General features: G+C 41.2%; 1 long non-coding RNA gene across 1 annotated transcript; it reads left to right on the forward strand.

Moving 5' to 3' along the window:
• The first annotated feature begins 431 nt into the window (after positions 1-431).
• LOC117511698 lies at positions 432-7,170 on the forward strand. The gene is made up of 3 exons (XR_004561046.1): positions 432-494; positions 6,781-6,914; positions 7,025-7,170. It is a non-coding gene; the product is annotated as an uncharacterized LOC117511698 (long non-coding RNA).
• The last annotated feature ends 8,820 nt before the right edge of the window (positions 7,171-15,990 follow it).

A 15,990-nucleotide genomic window follows, 5' to 3' on the forward strand; every position in this document is an offset into this window, starting at 1 on the left:
TGATCACTCGTATTTCTGTCACAAAACCTTAATTTAATGATAAAATCATCTATTAATGGCACTGTAATGTTTCTAGGGCGTAATTACAATGTTACAGCGATGTAACGAAGGCCTGACAGACACATCTAGCAGACATGCTAACGATGCTATAATGCTAATGGTGTCTCCCTGAGAAAAAAAAAAGAGTTTTCCTTTTCTTTTGATCTCTCTATATCTCTGTGCTGAAGAGGACAAGTTAAACTTGTGTTCTCTAGCGTTAGCAAAGCTAGCTTGCCACAGTTTCAGCCACATGTATCTGCTTAATGGGAGAAAACTGATGATTGGTTTCTAATATTTTGGCCCAATTTTTGATGGCGTTGTGTGTGCGCCAATAGGTCAGCCCCCTTTAGAGAAGCCGTCCAATCACTGGGCAATGCGGCGGTCACATGACTGTAGAATTTCCTCGCGTTTTAGACGCTGACTACAGTTCTGGGTGCATCGACGGGACAACCGAGGTAAGTTGTTCATGAATTTTCTATCTTGTCAATCAAGCCAACACTTTATATCTAACGATAAAGTAACATATATTCATGCTGTAACAGGTTTCTTATGAATCAGGATTGTGCACACCCAACACACAAAGACACCGGCAGATAGATGATGTGGGGGGCTGGGGAGATTTTCCTTCCCTGCTAAGTGCTTTAAACTAGTTCATTGTTAACATGATGTGACGCATAGGTTCCTGCCGCCACGCGTGGTTGTGATTTCTTTGCGTGTGTAACATGTGTGATTTGCGTCAACATACAACAGCAACACCGAGCAACACGTAAAGTGAAAAAGTGAAATGTTGCGGATGATCCCTAGTGAACAATGCTCGTGGCGAGCAGCATTTTTAGTGCATGTGATGTTTCTGACCAGTTCACGTTTCAAAAGTGCAAGTTGTCAATCCACAGCCAAAGTTGTGTATCGGACACGTTCGCGGCAAAAAGTGGACCACGCGAGATTTCATTGACGGTTTCTGGTTTCTATACGTAGAGGGAGGGAGCGCAGGAAGAGCAGCGTGGATCAACGTGAGGAGCAGCTCCGTGTTTTAACGTGCACAAGACCGCAAAATAACACTGAACAGCAAACAAAATGCAGCTTGAAAAGAAAACGCCTGATGTTGATTTAATCACAGTGTTTGACAGAAAGCCATCAGACTCCCTTTTCCACAGACAGACAATGGGAGATTAGAAAGCCCACCCACCCCCCACCCGTGAAATCAGTCAGCTTTGGCAGCACTAATATATTATAGCTTTATAGCAATAAACCTCATCTTTAAGACTATAATTGTTCAGAAGAATACATAAAATAACAGTAATCATTAAATTTACATGTAATACTAGCAGGGGGTGGTAATGTTAGAATTTTTTTTTTTTTTTTTTTTTTTCAGATATGCTTACATCCACTTCAGAGATTGTGCATTGTGTAATTTGGGAGATATTTCATATAGGAAGTGGGTGTCTACCATGACAAAAACTCCCCACCCCATGCAAAAAAGAAAACTGCAATATATACTGTAATTTTAACACCTGTTGAAATATTAGAATGTAGTTGTTTTGACTTCATGATTAGTTTTGATGAACCCTGCATTGAACACAACATTCAAGTTTATGAGATATAATGCTCTTGTCTTGGTAGTACCTGTTTTAGAGAAGTCACAAAAGCTACATAAGTACTGATATTATTACAGTGATCATGCAATTACACATGTAATTTCAAGTCACAGCATGGCAAGTTGTAGTAAATCAAGTGTCATGGCCAAGCCAAAAACAAGATCTCAGACTAAAGAATTTGGTAAAACCTTTGACAATGGTTTATGTTTTTGAAGAGCATGGCCTCCTCCTAAAGGGCCTTTCACACTGTACGCGTCAGACACGTCAGAAGCGTCAAACATTGGTCTAAAAAGCATTATTTTCAATGAGACGCGTTGCTTTTTAGACGCGTCAGAAGCGTCGCGTCAAAAGCCGAGCTAAAATGACCCTTCTGACGGGAGCGCGCATTGCCACTTGTCGGCAGGCTGACGCGGGTCAAAGTTCAATCCAATCTAACTTTCGACACTCTGAGCTGTCATGTACCTTTGTGTTGTCCAATAGGAACCACGCATCGGGCCAAAACACGGAAGACTCGTGGCAGAAACCACTGATCTGTACAAAATGGATTGGACCAATCCGACTGGTGCAGAAACCACTGATCTGAACAAAACATTAACATGTGACAGGACTGCTCATTTAGAGAGCAGTTTTCTGAAGAAAAATCATTGGAAATTTTTTGTTGTTGTTGTTGTTGTTGTTTGTTACCTCAAAATTTCTGATTACTGTTAAAAAAAGTTTAGAACACTTGTAATTAAAATAGCTAAATAAATCAATAAATGGTTCTTGTAAATCTGTAAATTAAAACCACCTGTTATTTCAGATTAATTTCTTGTTTAACATAAGGAACCTTGGACATTTATTTTTAGACAAATTAAATAACATGGAAACTTGTACATTTTTTAAAGTCTGGTAGATTATTTATATCTCATTTCAACCTGAAAAAGACAATAAATAAATACAAATGTGTATTATAAATGCAACAGGAAATAATTTAATAATGACTGCAGTGTGATTGTAAAGTAGGATTTCTGTGACATAAACCTCATGATGAATTTTTTTATAGTCAGTTAAACTTGTAATTTCATCAAAATATGCAATTGCCTTTAATGTTGTTATCAGGAGAGAGTCATTTCTAAAATATGAATTTGAGCACAATAAGTGGAGAGCTTCTATCTGTGCAAATGTCTTTTGACTTTGATTTGTGGACATTTTTAATGATCTGTTCATTTATTGTTAAAATATAAAATGAAACAGCTTTTTAAAAAATAATAAAATAGTTGCTGTGGAAAGAGCCTTTTATTTAGAAGCAGGTAATGTTCTGCTGGATTCTCAGGACCAGATGAAGGTCTCCTGCAGCTTTGAACTCTGGTGGTTTTGCTTTAGAGCAGAGATGTTTTCTTTCGACTGGACTTCGTGGTGTTCAGCTCATCAATGGAAGTTTGGTTGTCTGCACAGCAAATGTTCCTGATTGGGACAAATAAAAATATTTCTTTAAATATAAAGAAACACTAAACAGTTTATATATAAAAAAGGGGGGAAAAAAAACGACAAAAAAACGATGGGAAAAAAACGCCAGAAAAAAATAAGATATTTAAAGTTGAGCTTTGTGGTGTCTGAAAAAAGCTGTAGCTTTATTTGGTAAAAATAAAGACTGAACCATCTACAAATTAAAGCGTTCACTCCGATCAACTGTGCTAAAAAGCTAAGCTAACATTAGCCGATCATAAACTTTCACAGCATCGCAGAAACGTCACGTTTTACTTTTATTTTATCCTCACCTCGATAAAGCTGCAGAACTAACCTCCGTTGGGGCAAACTGGGACTTCGCATATATCCAAAAAAGTGGGAGATTTCGGACTGAGTGGGTTTGCTCCATCACCCCGGCTGCCTGCCTCGGTCTGCCCAGTGATGATGCCTGAAGGCCGGCTTCTCGTGTGGGTCGGCCCGCTGTCGCGGTTCGATTGATATCCCACCAAGTCATCAGTCCTCCCTCGGTCGGCGGTCACTCCGTAAAGTAGCTGAAAAAAAGCTTCTCCCCAGCGGGGTGATGGGGAGAATCGTTCTACTGCTGTTTTTTAAAGCTTTTTTTGTGGTTCAGGCGTCGCAAATTCACGATGGCGATCGCCTGAACTTTTTTCAGAGTGTGAAACAGGCAGAGTGTGACGTAGCCGCAATCTCTACAGCATCGGCCTGATGCGCTAGGGGGCGTTAAAGCGTTGCATTAAAGCCTGCAGTGTGAAAGGCCCTTAAGTTCTGTTATTCACACAGTGTGACTGACATAAACCTTGACAATGGTTTATGTTTTTAAGTTTTTGAAGAGCATGGCCTCCTCCTAAGTTCTGTTATTCACACAGTGTGACTGACATAAAACCTTGACAATGGTTTATGTGTTTACAGTTTTGAAGAGCATGGCTCCTCCTAAGTTCTGTTATTCACACAGTGTTTACTGAAATAAAACCTTTGTGAAAGAATTGTGTTTATAAAGGTTTTGAAGAGCAGGGACAACCTTTACCAATAGACCATACTTGTTACATTCAAGGTGGGGGGAGTATTTCAAGATATAGGATTAATTTTGATGCCAAAATGCTGGTATTAATATTGTGAATCATTTTCCAAGTGGATGTATTGAAATTCTGACTTGTGATTTTACCACCTCTGCTAGTAATACTTTCAGTCAGAAAATATATGTGCTGTTCATAGTATAAAAATAAAATCATCTCTAAAGAAAGAAAGAAAATCTGAAGTTTTGCAAGCATAAAAACAACTCAACATTTCAACACACCAAATAAAAAAAATATACAAATAGTACCATGGGTCAGTGGATCCAGTAGAGATCGTTTGGGGATTTGGCACAAGTTTTACACCGGATGTCTTTCCTGACGCAACTACACATTTCAGAGAGAATGGACAGGGGTGACCTCCTTATGCTCCAAAAACAAACCCACTAACTGCTTGACCATCACCCCTGCAAGGGTCCACACTTATACTTCAGAATAGTGTGTCTTAGGCCATAAGTGCAAAAGCTTTTATTATTATTATTATCATTATTATATTTTACATGCATTGCATTTTAAACAGTACATAACATGTGGCTTTGATTAGATTGGCAGCTTCTGATATACAACGATATATTCACAGATGGTTTGAAAAATAATATAGTATATGGGGAATTACCTCTCGTGTTGTATGTTAAATAATTTCATAGCCTGTAATTCATAAATGGATGTAGGCTATATGACTAGATGTTTCTTTGTAAAACAGCAGAGTGACGAAATGGGCAGGAAGCATCACTGTAGACCCCTCACACCCTGGACAGAAGCTCTTTGAATTTCCCCAGATGCCATTGACCTGTTTTTTGTCAGGGTGGAATGATTGTACAGCATGCATTGTTCATGACTTTAAAAAAAAAGCAAGAATTGGGTGCACAAGTTTGAATATATTTTGGATCTTCTCTAATTCTCTAATTTATTCCAGCTAAAATTTTAGTTTCTCTCAAAGTACATTTAGAATTTATAAACTATATTATCAATGTAGTTTGAGAAAAACAGCAGTGGCCTGAGACCAGGGGATCCTCAGTTCAAGGGCCCCTGGCCAAGGTCCTAATCCCAGAGTTACACATTTTGCCTTGGAGTGCCCTGCATGGCCGTATATTGACAGTCTATGTTGCAAGAAAACTGTACTTTTAAAATATCCATTGCATTTTTTTCAGGCTCTGTGATGCTTTGGAAATATTTGTTTGGTTTGAGCAACAGTCTTAAATTATTCAGTTATAACACTAGAAGGACATTCTAATGCTGCGTTCACACCGGGCATGACGTTGAGCGACAGCAGCGACAGGTTGCCATGGTAATTCCTATGTAAGGAGCGTTTTGGTGCCAAATCACGCAGAGCAATGGACGCGAGTGAAGCGATTTTGAGCGATTGGCGGTTTGTGGCGCGATATTGCGTGGCATCACGTCGTGTTGCCCTCCTCCCCAGTTTCAAAATCTGAACTTTTTTGTCTGGTCGCGCTGCGATGACCAATCAGAGACGATATGTAGTAACGTGGAGATGTCTGGAGTTTGACTGAAGATGTGAACATGTCCTGTATCTGGTAGCAGCCTGTGAGCGGACTTATGTCTCTTTTGTCCTTATTTCACAATTATGACAGAGTTTTTTTGGAGCGAGCAGCAGCCCCGCAGCAAAAAGCGGAGTTCTTTCTTCTCTTTTTATTTTACGTGCGCACGCAAGCAAATCGTCCATGGAGATTATTTACTTATTAACTACACAGATGTATAATAAAACAAATGATGCTGGTTCTAAACATAATTATGACAGAGTTTTTTGGGGGAAGAGCCAGCTGCAGCAAAGCAGCGGAGTTTCTTTTTTTCTTTTCTTTTTTTTTATTGTTTATATGTGCGCTGCGTGAACGGGACAGGAGGTCCTCAAACTGGGTCCCGCAGAGGCGGAAGGGACCGCTGAAAGCATCTGGTCATCCAGAACGCAGCTCCTGCAGCAAATAATGATACTCCCTGTATTGGGAGTCTTTCCACAACAACTCGCTCCGTGTGATCAAGGTCCGTCATGTTAACTTGACTGACAACCGGAGCTGGCGAGCGGAAATGGAAGCTCCTCCTATTGATGACGCACCTGGGTGAATTTTCGCAGCAAAAGCAGAGCGACACACACGGATGAAGGAGGCACAATCCGTCGCCACGCGACCCCCGCGAATTTGTAGGTCTGATCGCACCCGGTGTGAACGCGGCATATGTGTGAGAAACAGAAACCGGTTAGTTTGACATTTTGTCAAATACATTATTTTATTGTAATACTGTTATAAAGTGGTAGTAAATATCATTTGTCATTGCCATTCTGTTAAGAAAATAAGTTTATTGATGAATCATTTCAGCTCAACGCGAAGAATGTGATCAACCAACTACGCTCATATTCGCATCCCCTGGTTCTCAAGACCAGGCACCTAAGTGGCTCTACTCTACTCTTTTCTACTCTCCTATTTTGCTCTTCCTTTTAGATATTTGGATATACCTTTACATACTAGCATAGTTCCACCTTAGAATTGGAATATAATATACTATATAAGATATACCTTACTGATTTTCATGTTGCATCAGCAAATAAGCTGCAGTCTGTGTGACCAGCATTTCATTCATTCTGCTTTTATTTTTAGAAAGCTGCACGATGGCAACTGTGGTTGTGACTCCAGACTCTTTGGGTGAAAAAATCAGCCGTTTTCAGTTGACGGCTTGGCTCAACAAGCTCCTGAAGACCAGCTTCACAGAAGTACAGCAGCTGGGTTCAGGTGTCCCTTCATTTTCAGGCCAAATGGCACTCATTTTTTTGTTGCACTTTGCACTGGTCGAGAGGGCAGAAACCTTTTACTGAACTGTTTTTATGTGTATGTGCTCATGCAGGCGTGTCACTGTCAGCTCATGGACTGGATCATCCCTGGCTCCATTGACATGAGCAAGGTGAAGTTTGATGCACAAAGTGAAGATGACTGTAAATACAACTTTGACCTTCTCCGTGAGGCCTTAAGTAAGAATGGTGTAACTAAGGTATGTACTATTTCTTGAACTAAGGTATCTGTTTTTTCTGTATTAGAATAGAAAAACAAAGCTTGCAAAACTTTCATTCTAACTACAACCCCAGTTCCAATGAATTTGGGATGTTGTGTGAAATGTAAATAAACAGAATACAATGATTTGCAAATCCTCTTCAACCTATTTTCAATTGAAAACACCACAAAGACAAGATATTTAATATTCAAACTCACTCACTCACTCTTCAACCGCTTAGTCCAATCAAGGGTCGCAAGGTGCTGGAGCCTATCCGCAGTCATAGAGCGCGAGGCGAGGTACACCCAGGACAGGACGCCAGTCTGTCGCAGGGCCACAAACAGACAAACAAACACATTCACGCCCACTCGCACACCTATGGACAATTTAAAGATTCCAATCCACCTAACCCGCATGTCTTTGGATGTGGGAGGAAAACGGAGCACCCGGAGGAAACCCACGCAAACACGGGGAGAACATGCAAACTCCACACAGAAAGGCCACAGGAGGGAATTGAACCCATGACATTCTCGCTGTGGGGCAACAGTGCTAACCACTAAGCCACCGTGCTGCCCCAATGTTCAAACTGATAAACTTTATTGTTTTTGTGCAAATATTTGCTCGTTTTGAAATGGATGCCTGCAACACATTTCAAAAAAGCTGGGACGGGGCAACAAAAGACTGGGAAAGTTGATGAATGCTCAAAGAACACCTATTTGTAACATTCCACAGGTGAACAGGTTAATTGGAAACAGGTGAGTGTCATGATTGGGTATAAAAGGAGCATCCCCAAAAGGCTCATCCATTCATAAGCAAAGATGGGGTGAGGATCACTACTTTGTGAACAACTGCGTGAAAAAATAGTCCAACAGTTTAAGAACAATGTCTCTCAATGTTAAATTGCAAGGAATTTAGGGATTCCATCATCTACAGTCCATAATATAATCAGAAGATTCAGAGAATGTGGAGAACTCTCTACACGTAAGCGGCAAGGCCAAAAACAAACATTGAGTGCCCATGACCTTCGATCCCTCAGGCGGCACTGCATTAAAAACTGATATCATTGTGTAAAGGATCTTACCGCGTGGGCTCAGGAAGACTTCAGAAAACCATTGTCAGTTAACACATTTCATTGCTACATCTACAAGTGCAAGTTAAAACTCTACCATGCAAAGCGAAAGCCATACATTAACAACATCCAGAAACGCCACCGCCTTTTCTGGGCCCAAGCTCATTTGAAATGGACAGACACAAAGTGGAAAAGTGTGCTGTGGTCTGATGAGTCCACATTTCAAATTGTTTTTGGAAATCATAGATGTTGTGTCTTCCGGACAAAAGAGGAAAAAGACCATCCAGATTGTTACAATTTCAATTCAATTTTCAATTTATTTTCATTTATATAGCACCAAATCACAACAGAGTTGCCTCAAAGCGCTTCACACGGTAAGGTCTAACCTTACCAACCCCCGAGCAACAGTGGTAAGGATAAACTCCCTGAGGAAGAAACCTTAAGCAGACCAGACTCAAAGGGGTGACCCTCTGCATGGGCCATGCTACAAACATAAATTACAGAACAATTCACAGAACAATTCATGGGCGAATATACCAGAAATGCTACTGGCGCACAGGACAGGAGGATCGCCAACACGAATACAACTCCCATCTCTGGATGGTGTTGCACCTTAAACAGAGGGAAAAAACAGAATCAGGCATCAGAAAGACAAAAAATACTGTATAATTTGCCAGCATTAAACAACAAGAAAACAGAGAAATACTAAGGTGATCGCCGGCCACTAGCCCTAAACTTCACTAAAAGACCCAGAATTTAGGTAAAGTTGAGGCCGCAGCCCGCTCCAATTACTAATAAATGAATTAAAAGAGTAAAAAGCGTAAAACAAAACTGTACCCGTATCCTAGCCATATGAAAGGGAAATAAGTGTGTCTTAAGTCTGGACTTGAAAGTCTCCACAGAATCTGACTGTTTTATTGACGCAGGGAGATCATTCCACAGAACAGGGGCACGATAAGAGAAAGCTCTGTGACCCGCAGACTTCTTATTCACCTTAGGGACACAAAGTAGTCCTGCACCCTGAGAATGTAAAGCCCGGGCCGGTACGTAAGGTTTAATTAGGTCAGCTAGTTAGGGAACATTGCAGTAGTCCAGAACATTGCAGTAGTCCAATCTAGAAGAGATAAATACATGGATCAGGGTCTCAGCATCAGCCATAGACAGGATGGGACGAATCTTTGCTATATTTTGCAGGTGGAGGAAAGCAGTCCTAGTAATATTTCTAATGTGGAGGCCAAAGGACAACGAAGGATCAAAATTACCCCAAGGTTCCTCACTTTGTCAGTGTGATGTATGATACACGAGCCGAGGCTGAGCGTTAACTGGTCAAATTGATGCCGATGTCTCACTGGACCAAGAACCATAATTTCAGTCTTATCAGAGTTTAAAAGTAGGAAGTTTCTAGACATCCAACTTCTCACTGCTGCAAGGCAATCTTCTAAGGATTTTATGTGAACGAGATTACCAGCAGTTATCGGCATGTATAACTGAGTATCATCTGCATAGCAGTGAAAGGTAATCCCAAAACGCCGCAATATGTGCCCAAGGGTGCTATATAAAGGGAGAAAAGCAGGGGGCCTAAGACAGACCCCTGTGGAACCCCAAACTTCATGTCACTAAGGTTAGAGGTAGTGTTACTGTACAAAACACAGTGAGAACGACTGGTCAAGTATGACGTCAGCCATGCAAGGGCACTCCCAGTAATCCCAAAATGATTTTCCAGCCTATCAAGTAGAATGATCCACTGTATCAAATGCAGCACTGAGATCTAACAGCAACAGAACCGTAGTGGTGTCCGAATCCATTGTAAGCAGAAGATCATTCACCACTTTAGTGAGAGCTGTTTTGGGAATGATATTTTCTAAAAGCAGACTGCAGTGGTTCAAAGAGATTATTCTCAGTAAGATAGTCTACGAGCTGCCGTGACACCACTTTTTCCAGAATTTTAGAGAAAAATGATAGATTTGATATCGGCCGATAGTTTGTCAATACACTAGGGTCAAGATTAGGTTTCTTAAGTAATGGTTTAATCACTGCAGATTTGAAACATTTAGGAACAGATCCAGAAGTTACAGAAAGATTAATAATTTCCAGCGCAGTCGGCCCAAGAGTGGGCCACAGGTCCTTAAACAGTTTTGTTGGTATAGGATCAAATAAACAGGTTGTCCTTTTTGTTGACATTACGAGTTTTGTCAGCATGCCTAGTGAGATACTATCAAATTCTATAAATCTAGGTAATACAACCCCTGGCAAAAATTATGGAATCACCGGCCTCGGAGGATGTTCATTCAGTTGTTTAATTTTGTAGAAAAAAAGCAGATCACAGACATGACACAAAACTAAAGTCGTTCCAAATGGCAACTTTCTGGCTTTAAGAACACTATAAGAAATCAGGAAAAAAAAATTGTGGCAGTCAGTAACGGTTACTTTTTTAGACCAAGCAAGAGAAAAAAATATGGACTCACTCAATTCTGAGGAAAAAATTATGGAATCACCCTGTAAATTTTCATCCCCAAAACTAACACCTGCATCAAATCAGATCTGCTTGTTAGTCTGCATCTAAAAGGAGTGATCACACCTTGGAGAGCTGTTGCACCAAGTGGACTGACATGAATCATGGCTCCAACACAAAGATGTCAATTGAAACAAAGGAAGGATTATCAAACTCTTAAAAGAGGGTAAATCATCACGCAGTGTTGCAAAAGATGTTGGTTGTTCACAGTCAGCTGTGTCTAAACTCTGGACCAAATACAAACAACATGGGAAGGTTGTTAAAGGCAACACTGGTAGACAAAGGAAGACATCAAAGCGTCAAGACAGAAAACTTAAAGCAGTATGTCTCAAAAATCGAAAATGCACAACAAAACAAATGAGGAACGATGGGAGGAAACTGGAGTCAACGTCTGTGACCGAACTGTAAGAAACCGCCTAAAGGAAATGGGATTTACATACAGAAAAGCTAATCGAAAGCCATCATTAACACCTAAACAGAAAAAACAAGGTTACAATGGGCTAAGGAAAAGCAATCGTGGACTGTGGATGACTGGATGAAAGTCATATTCAGCGATGAATCTTGAATCTGCATTGGGCAAGGTGATGATGCTGGAACTTTTGTTTGGTGCCGTTCCAATGAGATTAATAAAGATGACTGCCTGAGAGAACATGTAAATTTCCACAGTCATTAATGATATGGGGCTGCATGTCAGGTAAAGGCACTGGGGAGATGGCTGTCATTACATCATCAATAAATGCACAAGTTTACATTGATATTTTGGACACTTGTCTTATCCCATCAATTGAAAGGATGTTTGGGGATGATGAAATCATTTTTCAAGATGATAATGCATCTTGCCATAGAGCAAAAACTGTGAAAACATTCCTTGCAAAAAGACCATAGGGTCAATGTCATGGCCTGCAAATAGTCCGGATCTTAATCCAATTAAAATCTTTGGTGGAAGTTGAAGAAAATGCTCCATGACAAGGCTCCAACCTGCAAAGCTGATCTGGCAACAGCAATCAGAGAAAGTTGGAGCCAGATTGATGAAGAGTACTGTTTGTCACTCATTAAGTCCATGCCTCAGAGACTGCAAGCTGTTATAAAAGCCAGAGGTGGTGCAACAAAATACTAGTGATGTGTTGGAGCTTTCTTTTGTTTTTCATGATTCCATAATTTTTTCCTCAGAATTGAGTGATTCCATATTTTTTTTCCCTCTGCTTGGTCTAAAAAAGTAACCGTTACTGACTGCCACAATTTTTTTTCCTGATTTCTTATAGTGTTTCTTAAAGCCAGAAAGTTGCCATTTGAAATGACTTTAGTTTTGTGTCATGTCTGTGATCTGCTTTTTATCTACAAAATTAAACAACTGGATGAACATCCTCCGAGGCCAGTGATTCCATAATTTTTGCCAGGGGTTGTACTTCATTAGTGGCGCCCCCTCAATAGCAGGGTGTAGTGGCTGGGTTAAGGCATGTCAGGATATTTACCTGATGTCTTCTATTTTCTTCCCAAGTAATCCAGGAAATCTTGTGCTGTAAAAGGAGAGCGAACTACAGGTGGTTGTCCATGCATAAGTGTTGCCACCATGTCGAACAAGAACTTTGAGTTATGCTTGTTTTTGTTGATCAAATCAGAGTAGTAAGTCTGCTTTGTAGCCAGTAATGCATGCTTGTAGTCTAAGATAGCATCACGCCACGCAAGGTGAAATACTTCTAATTTTGAATGATGTCATTTCTGTTCTAGACCTCTTGCATTATGCTTGAGGTCACGCAGGTAATCATTGAACCAAGGTGACTGTGATTTGGGGGACGCAGTTTTAACACAGGTGGTGCAATCATGTCGAGTGTAGTTTTGAGCACTGAGTTTAAACTATCCACAAGTCTGTCTACTGACTGGGTATTTGTCAAATGTGAAGCTAAGACATCAGGCAGTTTAGCTTCGAGTTCAGTCTTAGTTGAGGAGTTGATGCATCGCCGTAATGATATATAAGGTTTTGTTCCACTAAACGGCAGCGAAACTGTAAACTTAATAAGTGAGTGATCAGACACCACTGATGTAAGAGGCATGATGTCAATATTCGTGACAGCAATACCACATGCGAGAACCAGATCCAGGGTTTTCCACTAATGTGCATCGAATCCCGAATGCATTGCCGAAATCCTAATGCATCCACAATTTTCATAAATAATTTGCAGAGGGATCAGAAGGCTTATTTATATGAATGTTAAAGTCACCAATGATCAGAATGTTATCTACACTAGTTGACAATTGAGATGAACGCACCAAATTCATCTAAGAATTCAGAATATGGGCCAGGAGGCCTATATACAGTGACAACGTAATACGACTGATTTTTATTCTTCTGACCTTGGCAATGTGTAATATCCTGAGCAGAGCGGAGAATCAGATGCTCAAACGAGTGATATTTGTAACCCCCAACAGCTAATAAGCTAAACCTAGATTTATAAATAAGAGCAACACCCCCGCCTGGCTTCGCATCACGAGGGACGTGACTAAATATAACTGGTGGGCAGGCCTCATTTAAGGGGAGGACAGCTGTAGGTTTAAGCCAGGTTTCACAGAGCCCAATCATATCTAAGGGATGATCAATAATTAGATCATTGATCAACAATGATTTGAGGACAGTGATCTTATGTTAATGAGACCCAGTCTAAGGACCTCAGTGGGGTTGACAGTTGAACTGGTTGGGTTTAGGGGTGGTTCCAGAGTAGCATATTAAGATGCCTAGAAGTAGGTTTAGGTTTAAGACATTCCACGCGCGTTGTAGGTAGCAGACACAAATCTTTGCTATTGCTGGAGCAACCACTGGGCCATCCTCAGTTTCAACATCATCCAATATAGTAATGGGTATTAAGTTTGGAAAGCAATCCCTCTAGATTTTTATGGACATGACTACGGAAGCAGGCCACAGTCTCAACTTGTTGAAATTCCCTCCCTGGCAAATAAAGTACACTATCACAACTCAGCCACATGGGGTGTGCAGCCAGTACATTCTGAGTGCCGGTCCCAAGCCCGGATAAATGAGGAGGGTTGCGTCAGGAAGGGCATCCGGCGTAAAACAAGCCAACCAACTATGCAGACTCAGAATCGAATTCCCATACCGGATCGGTCGCGGCCCGGGTTAACAACGTCCGCCTGACAATGTCTACTGAGCTAGCTACTTTGAGCAGTTGTATAAGGCTGATCCTCCTGCTGGGATGTTGGACATCTGCAGTGCCAGGTCCTTGTGGCTGATTCTCCAGTCAGTTTTCAACCACCAAATGTTGGTGAGATCACAAAGGCCAGGAAACAGCTGAGGGAAGAGAAAGCCCTATGGATCTGTGGCAATGGAGTTTTAGCTCCTCCAGGTGGGTGGAGGTGGTGTTATCCCAACATTGCAAATAGCCTTTGTTTCAAATTAAAAGATGGGTCTCATTGCTACAGACTGGAAGAAAAGACTTGTTGTCCTAGTCTGGAAAAGAAAGGGTGATTGCATGGATTGCAACAACTATAATGCTTTCAGTATTTGTAAGACTTATTCTTAACAAGATTCCGTTCCAGCTACTGCTGTGACCACAGCAGTCTGGCTTCACGTCCAAGAAGTCAACCACTGATCCCATTTCAGTCCTTCGTCTACTCATAGAACGCAAGCATAAATATCTGCAGCGCGTCTTCACAGCCTAATTTTTGCAAAGCATTCAATTCAGTTGATCAGGCTGCCCACTAGAAAGCCTGAGAATTTGTGAGATCCTCAAGAGGTTGCTGGACATCATAGCCAGCCTATACAGATACTGTGAGCACTGTACAAAGTGGAGGCAGAGACTCAGAGTTTATCCCAGAGAAGACTGGTGTTTGTCAGGATGCCAGGGATGACTTTAGGGACAATGCTGTGATCTTTGCAGAATCAGTGGATACCTGACTGCAGCACTTGAGAAGCTGAGTAAGAAGTCATATTGTCTGGGTTTGTGTGTGTCCTGGATCAAATCTAAGATCCAGGCTTTTAATGATTTTCTGCACTCAACCATCAGAAGTGTGTCTCTATGTGTGGTGAAAGTGATGAACTTGTAGACACATTCACTTATCTCTAAAGTGACATTCATGCTTCTGTGTCCTCTGCCTTTGAGAATAAGACACACTTAGGAAGAGCTTATGGAGTCATGAGGTCACTGGACAGAGATGTTTGGCAATGCCGATATCTTTACAGGAGAACGAAGGTCCAAGTCTTTAAGGTCCTGGCGCTGCCTGGCTTGGTGTATGGTTGTGAGACATGAGCCTGATTTAGTTTCTGTGGCTCTGAGCGCCTCTCGTAGCCTGACGTGCACCTCCCAAAAATTTAAACTACACATCGAAACAACAGAGACTGCAAGGGCTGTGATTGATCTCTTTTCTGGTTTCACTCTTTCCTCTCCCGTCATATTTAAAGCATGATTAAAAGGTTTTTTCCACACGCCGATTAAATTTCACTCATGAATCAGAGGAACATTTGTCAGAAGAAGTCTGCAAATATGACCAACTATACAACACTGAGTCAAAAAACTACAAAGACACTCAAATGACCTGCAATTCATGGAGGGAAATTGTATGTAACCGTTTGGAGGTTGAGGATTGTGTTAAGAAGTGGGGGTTGTTGAGGGACAAATTGGACCAGAAAAAAAAAGGGGGGGGGGGGGGGAATGACCAGCAGTGGCGGTACAGGGGGAAAGAAAGTCTCTGCCTTGTTCTCTACTATTCCGGCAGTAAACTGCAATGTGACACCTACCAAAATGACAGAGAACCACGTCTACGTGATTGCGTGGCCATGAAGTAACAGAGTTGCAGAAGCATAAATCAGGCTTAAGATGTTAACCAGTGACCTAAAGCAACATTTGGATGTCTTTGGTACTAGGTCTCTTTGGAGGATCCTTGGGTTCCATTGGAATGACTTTGTGTCTTATGAGTGGTTAGCAGTGATGCCGGGTCAGATTAGTGGTCTAAGTAACGCATTACTCTAATCTGACCACTTTTTTTTAGTAACGAGTAATCTAACGCGTTAATCTTTCCAAATCAGTAATCAGATTAAAGTTACTTCTCCATGTCACTGTGCTTTACTATTATTTTTCATTGTGGGTCGATAGCAGCATTAAACTTGGTCCGTGGGCAGGAGGTCGGGGTTCGACTGAACTGCCCACTTTAAGTGAGCTGTGAGCTTTTAATCCGCGTTTTTTTTGCAGCTGCTCGACTCGTCCTCACCTCTTAAAGCGCGGTGATCAGCACACC

Source organism: Thalassophryne amazonica, chromosome 6 (genome assembly GCF_902500255.1).
Source record: "Thalassophryne amazonica chromosome 6, fThaAma1.1, whole genome shotgun sequence".
NCBI lineage: Eukaryota > Metazoa > Chordata > Actinopteri > Batrachoidiformes > Batrachoididae > Thalassophryne > Thalassophryne amazonica.